This window comes from Chionomys nivalis, chromosome 4, assembly GCF_950005125.1.
Source record: "Chionomys nivalis chromosome 4, mChiNiv1.1, whole genome shotgun sequence".
Taxonomy (NCBI): domain Eukaryota; kingdom Metazoa; phylum Chordata; class Mammalia; order Rodentia; family Cricetidae; genus Chionomys; species Chionomys nivalis.
Genome location: NC_080089.1, coordinates 36,967,097 through 36,976,555, shown reverse-complemented (window position 1 = coordinate 36,976,555; position 9,459 = coordinate 36,967,097). Strand labels below are relative to the sequence as shown.

The window sequence follows — 9,459 nt, the reverse complement described above, 5'->3', positions numbered from 1 at the left end:
GGGGTTAGGGGGAGGGGAGTGGGGGGAGGGGCAATATTTGGGAGGAGGGGAGGGAAATGGGAAACGGGGAGCAGGTGGAAATTTTAATTAAAAAAGAATAAAAATAAATAAAAAGAAAAAAAATGAACTTTGTCTATGAAGCAAGCCTTAAACCTAGTCCAAAAGTGCTTGATTGTTGATTACTCCTACAATAATTAAGAAAATATTCCACTAGTGGGTATATTTGCCAGATTAGCTATCTATGACTGTAGCCTCATATTTCATACCTCAGTGAAACTGAGTGCCGCATTTCATCTTTGATAGCACATATAGACTTTTAGCACTATAAATGCTGGACAATACCAGACTCAACTGCGATATTCTTACACAAGACATGACCAACTTTTAAATAATGTTGCATCCTGCTATCTCTCTAAGTACAGAGAAGAGTTAAGAGACACCTATCAGAAAAGGATTTGCTTCTCACCTGCCTCTGAAACATGTGAGCAGAATGAAAATTTATGATGATTTTATACAAAGTAAGTAACATTATGACAACTTTTCACATCTGTGTGTTTGGATTAATGATTTGGAATTGTATATAGATGGACCTGATCTACATACATATTTTTAAGTATGAAATTGTCAAAAAATAGAAGAAGTGAGTACAACAAAATGGAAATAAGTATACATAAAAAAAGTTTTCTTAAAAATGTTTGACAATACACAAACTTTATTTCTCTGTATATGACATGAATATATGATGTCTTCTGCAATATGGTCTAATTATCAACTTTGGGGGTAATCAAGAGCAGTGGCAATAGCTTGCAAAATTAGGAAGTCTATGGGGACACAATTGGCTAACAACTCCAAAAAGGGTACCTCATTCTAGGTTCTAGGTTTTCCTTTATTCCCATTGTGTCTAGTAGTACAGAAGCAGTGTCTCCAAATGATTAGGTATTTCAGTTTAAACTCATTTTAGTCACGAAACTATTTTTAGAAGCTTATGCAGTAGTAGTTTAAGAAGTATTTTCTTAAAGATCCTTAATGTTAATTATCCTTCCTCAAACTCTCTCCTCTACTCTGCGCTCCTATCTCCTGCCTGACCCAATCCTTTTTGCTGTTAGTCCTCCTTTTTTTTTTTTTGCATTTCAACTGTGCTCCAGTGTGCTACATTTTATTCCTGACAATTTTGGGACTCTTCATTAGAAAAGCATGAAAACCTGTCCCATATACTGTGGATTCTCCATACTTTCCATTATTAGGTAAAGTCTTTTATTCTTCTTTGTAATGCCTTTCATCATACAAATCAAACATGCCTGTTAATCGAAGTCCATATCATCAAAGGGATATGACTATTTTCTTCAGAGCTACTTTTTTTTTTTTTTTTTTTTTTTTTGATTTTCGAGACAGGGTTTCTCCATAGCTTTTTGGTTCCTGTCTTGGAACTAGCTCTTGTAGACCAGGCTGGCCTCGAACTCACAGAGATCCACCTGCCTCTGCCTCCCGAATGCTGGGATTAAAGACATGCACCACCACCGCCCAGCCAGAGCTACTTCTGAAGCACTTAAAATAGTTAACCTTATATATGCAAGGGGTGCTTTACAAATATAGATAAAAGAGTGAACCATTTGGTTTTCCTTCCCAGTTCTCTAAGTATACAGGGTGGATACTAAACAGAATATTTGTCCCACAGGCAAAAACTTATATAGCTCCAATGCTCTTGCTTATAGATAAAAATGCAGACAAGGTGACATCAATTCTGCATGTAGAACCTCAGGTTCCTCTAAAGGTCATCCAAAGGAATCCTAGATCAGAGTTGCTAAGTTCAGAGGGAAAATATACCATAGCTTCCATGCCTGAATGTCATTCTCATTTGTTGATAATACCCAATGTTTATTCCAACACCTGTAGCATATGCTCAGACCAAGGAAAATCTGTAATAGTTCATTATAATAAGGTCCTAAATTCCAAAATCAAAGCTCTTTTGCTTTCAGAATATCATTTAGAACTACTAAACTTTGTGACACAAAAGTAAGACAAATTCAGTGCTCAGAAAACTTAAGATGGCCAGAGAGAAAAGGGGCAATGACTAGCAACGGAAAGAGAGAAATGCAGTAGGTTGCAGAAACAAATACAACAGAAATGAGTAGGAACAGAAGAAAAGGTGGGAGACAGAGAACAAGTAAGTAAATTATTCCAAACTCACAAAAATTACTTAGAAACCAAAAATTCCCCAAGGCGAACATGAAATATGACCAACACAAAAGACATTCCACAGGGTCCCACAGTGATCAGGACTTAGTGATTAGAGCGATCTTTCTTCCCTCCTGGCCTACATGTTGTCCAACAGTCCAAGAGGGGAAAAAGACAGAAGGGCAACAGAAACCTTAGTGTGCATCTCTTAGTCATGAACAGAGACAGCCCTGTAGGAATCAGCTCAAATTTATTCCAGAGCATAAGGAATATACAGGATTGGGAAGCCTGGCTCCAAACCCTTGTTTGCATTAAGTGGCACACTTCTATCTAAAGGCTATGTATATGGTAGTAGGTTCCTATAGCACAGCTCCTAGCTCTAGTCTCCTTAGCAGGGATCTGTGTCAAGGGTCAAGCTAAAGGTGAGTCTGGTTTTAGAGACAGCTTTTACATAAGGTCAGTCCTCAAGACCCAGGGACATCCTTCAGAAAGGCTAAGTGAAGAGCAGGAAACATTGCTGGGGAGGTAGGAAGGACGTTTTCATTGTACAGCTTATAGAAAGCTACCAAGCTATGGCAGATTGCAACCTCAACCAACCAGCAATGCCTTCCAACAGTGATTCATTAAACTATATTCTATATAAAATGCTAAGAACTTTTTCTGTGGTTAGATTTGTTTTGACTCTCCTTTTTATTTGTTTCTTTCCTCCAGTCTATATCAAGTACTTTCTGGCACTGTAAATGATAGTGCTAGTTGCTTCTTTGCTCAAAGTTACCCAAAATCACCTCAAGCTCTTGAAATCTATCTGTCCTCTCATCTGTGAACATCTCTGAACCTGAGAGAAGGGATATGATCAATATTCCATTTATTACTGACCACCACAAAGTTTCTTGTTCTCTGCACGTTAATCAAAAGAAAATCTCTATATCAATTATCATCTTATGCTAGAAGAAGGTGCTATTACATGGGCTGATAGGTACACTGATCTATGTGTATAGCAATAATGCATTAAGAATCATTTTAATATATGTCCATTTAAAAGAATAATTGTAATTTGTCATGCCCAAGGACCTGAAACCTATATAGTGACAGGTTCTTGGCCCCACTAACAGTGTCAGATATACCATGATATCCATTTGAGTAAAAATAGCCAGTTCAAAAATGGCACTAAGCAAAATGAATATCATTTGTGTAAAGAATGAACCTCACTGCCTATCTCTTTCCTGTATTAAAATAAATTATAATTTAGTCAAAGACTACGACATAAGACTGGAAGTCTTAGAAGAAATCATGGAAAAAATAGTTTAATACATAGACATAATAGACAAAGATTTTCTGAAAGGGTTCTAGCAGCTCACAAAACAATCATAAGATAGATTTATATGTTTAAAATGTTCTTGCAAATGAAAGAAGCTATGACGAAAAAGATGGCTAAAAGAATAGAAGAAAATATTTAGTATCTATACATTAAGATCAATATCTAGAATATACAATAATAATATTTTTTAAAAAAAACTAAACACCTGAAACCAAACAAAACAATGAATGAAAAGGCCAATAAAATGTACCCACAGTTGTCCATTAACAAAACAAAAATAGTTAATAAACCTTTTAAAAATCAAAATCATTAACCATCAGAAAAACACACATATAAACAAGGAACATCAATATCACCCCATTCAAAATGGCAGCCACCAAGAAATCAGATAACAACAATGCTTAGGAGGATGTGGACTGAAAGAAGGTTTTGTAAATTGCTGGGAAAGTAAACTCATCCAGCTAACATAAAATCAGTAGAGATTTCTCAAGGTATAAGAAATAGATCTTCCAAATGACCCATTCAGCATTATCCTTTATTTGTTATTTATCCAAAGCTCCAAATCAATAAATTACAAACACACTATTTTCAAAAGCTAAATAATAAAAGAAACCTAGATAAAAACAACAAAAGAATGAGTAAAGATGATGATATATATATATATATATATATATATATATATATATATATATAAACAGTAGATTTTTTTTCAACCAAAATGAAACTTGATGATATGCCATTTGTAGAAAACTGGATATATCTCATGTTGATTTTAATAAGGAACTCAAATAAGTCTAAGTAAGGCAAATACCATATCATATATTTTATCTCCTTTGTGGGTCCTAGACTTTATTAATAAATAAAATTAGGTATTATCAATGACAGTGTCATATGGTACAAATTGCTTTTTCTTTTTTGTTTGTTTGTTTGTTTGTTTTGTTTTTTTTTTGTTTTAGGATGGAGGAGCCACAGTAAAACTGAGGCTCTGACAAGTTTATTGTAAGCAATCAGACATTTTATACCCTTATCAGAAACAGAATTTAGTGGTTATTATCAGCATCAATACAGTGGTAGGTGCCAGGATACAGTGATGTTTACTAGCCATACCCTGCTTTTTCTTTTTTAATAAGATCATTTTTTTCAAAATAAACAGAGAGCATCAAGAGACTTGTTAAAATACATATTTTACTATGACTTAACTAAACCCCTACACTTCTTGATTCTAGAAAAACAGTCACTAATTACATTGAAAATAAGTATCATTTTGAAGCTCACAATGTGTGCCCTTTCATATGACAGTTCTATAAGGATATGTGTAATTTTTTTAATTTAACCATCAAAGTTCTCTTCTCTGCTTCATAATCTTGGCGGGGTTCATAGCGTCATAGACTCCTTCATATTGGAAGCATTGTACAATAATTCTCCATAAATTCTTATTGTTCCCTTGCAATTCATTTTTCTTTCCCTCCATTTCTTTATCAGATATATAATGAGTATAAAATTAATTTCTGCATTATTATTCATTTGGCATTAAAGCTCACATAGATTTTTAAGAGCGTATTTTATTTTTAAAATGTTGGAATTATATAACTATATGTCTCTGTATGAGAGAAACATTATAATGAGTTAACAATATATAGGGAAGAAGGGAGTAATGGAGAAAGTGAGATTATTTCTAGTCTTATAAATCATATTCATAAACAAGAACATGCATTTATTGTATCAATAAACCTTGAGACCAGCTGGGATTCAATTGCTTAGAAGTATACAACATTTTTTGAAAAAGGAACATCCATGTAACAAGGGACAAAAACTAGACATTTTTATGACACTGTTCTATATCCAAGAATGAATATTGCAGTAAAAATTGCAGATGCAATACACATATCAAGAAGAAAAAATTAAATTCTACTCAAATTACAGGGGAGGAAAATGGGAGGAGGGAAGGAGGTGGAAATTTTTAATAATAATAATAATAACAATAAATATCTTTAAATGTCAGAATTGCATGACTATTTTGATCAGTATGATGGCAATGAGATAGAGAAAGATAGCAATATAGAGAGAGGGTGAAAGGGATAAAGTAAGAGAGAGGGAAAGAGATAGAAATTATTTCTAATCTTGTAAATCAAACTCATAATCAAGAGCATGCATGTACTGTAATAATAAGCCTCAAAACTAGCTGTTTTTCAATGGATCAGAAGTAAACATTAATTTTTAACTTAATAATATCCATGTAACAAAAAATGTAATAGATATTTTTAGGACAGATTTATCTAACCAAAAGTGAATGTGATAATAAAAAATTCACAGATATAATCCATAAATCAAGAAGAAAAATAATGATTTCACTTCTGCTAGAAAGAAATGAGAGAATATGTTTGCCCATCTTCTGTCATAATTGTGGGGTCTGAGAAACTGAGACAGAGAAGTAAAACACATAAATGCTCCAGTAAACACAAGAACAAACCCCCATTTAAATAAAATAAATAATTTCCTTACAAATTTGAAATTCAGTGGCTTGAATGCAAAGTGCTGGCGTCTTCTTAATGAGTCCCTAATACAAATTCCATCTCCAAGTAATATGGCAGTTAGGTGGATGAGCATTGCAAAAAATAATTTCTTTTATTAAATTTAAAACCAAATCTCATATCTGCCACTAAGTCGTTTAAACTTTTCTGTGTCTCAGTTTTCTCACCACTTCAATATAAAAACAACAGTAGTATCATTTATTTAAGAGAGTTATAAAATAATGTCCTTAGGATGGTGTATAACATGTACTAACTCAATTATAACATATACTAACTCAATAGGTACAAACTGTCATCACTGTTGATAAGAACAGTATTATATTAAAATGCATTTGAATTGTTCAGTAAGGCTCCATTTTTCTGCATATAAATTTTTTCTATATGATTATGGAATAAATGCCAAAAATATAAGATGAAAAACTGACAGTGATACAAACATTTAAAAAGAAATCACTAAGAAAGTAACCTGAAAATTATGAAAATGCTAACAAGTATTCAACCTATTATTTATGTTTATAATATAAAGAAAATATATCTAAAAATAAGGAAATGCATATACAAGTTACTACAAAAATCAGTAAAGAAATCAGACAGAAATAAAGAATATGTCAATGGATTTTCTTGGATACAAAAGATATAAAAGAAAAAACAATATGTAGAAATTTCTTCCATAAAACAAGCTAAAAGAAGAAGGACTTTATGTGTTATATGCAATATACACCATCTCTGACACAAAAAATTCAGTGGAAACCTTCAAAGAATGGTCAGTTACAGGTGACATTGCATGGTGGAAGTACAAATGATAGTGTTGAAAACTTGGTGATACTGCAGAAACAAGAGAAGAAATCAAAATTGATTAATCAATTAATGATATACAATAAAAAATGAAAGGAAAACAGCAGACAGGTAGAAACAGATCTAAGAGAAACAGCCGTAGATACATCAGTTTGTGATTCTCTTCATGGTTCTATTCACAGCAGGCTTGACATCCTTGTTTCTGCGGCTGTAAATGAGAGGATTCAGCATGGGCACCAAAAAGACATAAAAGCCTCAGAAAATTTCCCCCGATCCACACTTTCAGCAGATGATGGCTTGATAAATGCAAGCAGCCCTGATCCATAGAAGAGACTGACTATTATGATGTGAGACCCACAGGTTCCCATTCTATTAACCAACCATTACCTGATGACAACTGAATGATACTAAAAGGATCCTAGCATATGAGACTAAGATAATGGGGCAAGATAAACAGAAAAATTGGACCTAAGAAAATGAACGTTCCTGCAGGAGAGCCGAAGAAGAGGGAAGATGTCACACATGTAGTGGTTGATGATACTAGAATCACAAAACTTGAGGCTGATTATACACCCTCTGAGAGCCATGGCCCCAGCAAATTCCATCAAGTAAGAACTAAACATCAGCATAAAACATATCTTCAATGACATAATAACCTTGTAGAGCAGTGGCTGACAAATGGCCTCATAATGACCATAGGCCATGACTGTCAACACATAACTCTCTGAGCTCACAAACAAGCAGAAGGAAAACAGCTGAGTCATGCATCATCTGAAGGAAATAATGTTATCTAAAAGAAAACTCATTAGCATTTTGGGGGTAAAGACAGAAGAAATAATAAAAATAAATGAAGAAGAGATTGAAGGTAAAATAGTACATGGAAGTGTGAAGGTTGGAATTCAAGAAAATGAGACTCATTAAGCTCAAGTTTCCCATCACAATGGCTGTGTAATTCACCAAGAACAGAACAAATAAGGGCAGCTGGAGAAGAGGTTGGTCTGTCAGGCCCATAAGAATGAACTCTGACACTGAAGAGTCATTTTCCATAATCGTTTGACTCGCACGTGTCATCTGGAAGAATAAGTATAGAAATCACCTTTAATCAATAATACATTTTTTTCACTCCAAGTGGAAAGCTTGATTTAGTGATTTAGAGATATGAGTTGAGAGAACACATAAACTCCAAAGAACAAAACCTGTTCACGTTGATTCCTAAGTAATCCCTATTTCATTTGCCTCTACCCATAATATGTTTCCACAGAAAGGATGTCAAAAGACCTCCAGTATCTCAGAACATAATTTCTTAATTTTCCCTTGGTCTTTACTAATAATTTAGATCAACAATAATAAACCCAAGATTTATGAAACTGAATTTCAAGGGAAATTGTTAAAATAAATTCCAATACACACCACTGGAAACTGTTTTACTTTGGGAGCTCTTGATACCTTCCTTCTCACTGTTCTAGGAGAAATAAAGTTACTGGTAATGAAGAATGGCACAGAAGCCAATACAAATAATGTATGACTTTCTAGAAGAGGTCCAATGTTGGAAATGACATTTCTATAGAAGGTTCACACTCAAAATGAAAAAAAAAAAAGCAATCTTGCTTGAGATTCCAAAGCACTGTTTCACCCAAATGAAAATATGAAGGTAGGTTTCTGAGAAAAATGTTATAAGTACAGAAAAAATGTTCTCTTCTTTGTGATATTCTCCCTGTGGGATGTGCCCCTTGAGAGTAAAAATTACTGAGTTTTACATCAAATGATGTTAAACTAAGATTGTATTTTTTGAGAGCTGAAATTCTATTCAGGTAACACTTTCCCAACAGGAAGCCTCTAGTTCCCAGGGCAGAGTTTTGATTGGTCTCCTTTATCATTCTCAAGCTCAGCATATCTCTACAGGAATATTTAAAGAATTGCTCACTTGCCATTTTCAGCTTTAAAATGAGCCTCTTTGATTGGAGTAATAAACTGTAGACAACATGTTTAAAATTCTACAAGGTAGATAAATAGATAGATATGTACAAATATAGGTAGATTATATATATATATATAATATATATGATAGGTAGAAAGATATATAGATAAATAAATGAAAGGAAGAAAAAAGAAGGAAAGAAAGGATAGTTAGATAATAGATAAATAGAGAGAGAGATGAAAGAAGGAAAGAATGAAAGAAGATAGAAAGAAAAATAGATGATAGACAGATAGACAGACAGACAGACAGATAGACAGAATAAACTCTACAGATACATTGAGAAAAAGAGGCATTGAATTAGTATTAGTTTACACCATTTTTAGGTGTAGATAGACTTCAATGACCCTGATTTACATATAATTATATCTGCAAATTCTTAAATCTTGTGCTTTCTTAATAAATGAACATTTAAATCATTGAAAGGGATTTTAAAAATATGTTCATTTTGAATTGGGGGTAGAGTTTTCGCTTAGAGTACAAAATACTGTGGGTGCAGTTCATATGTTTTGCACAAGAAAGTAATGTAAATTGCTTTACTTAAGTGTTGTGGCAAAACATATAGCAGACAATTTAAGGGCAGAAAGATTTATTTAGTCTCAGAATTTCATGGGATTTTAGTCTACCAGTGGAGGGAAAGCACAGCAGTAGAAGAAGCTCTATTT

The 9,459-nt window shown here is 33.4% G+C and overlaps 1 pseudogene; it reads right to left on the bottom strand.

Moving 5' to 3' along the window:
- Positions 1–6,966: 6,966 nt before the first annotated feature.
- Positions 6,967–7,890, bottom strand: LOC130873827 (olfactory receptor 143-like; annotated as a pseudogene).
- Between the last annotated feature and the right edge of the window lie 1,569 nt (positions 7,891–9,459).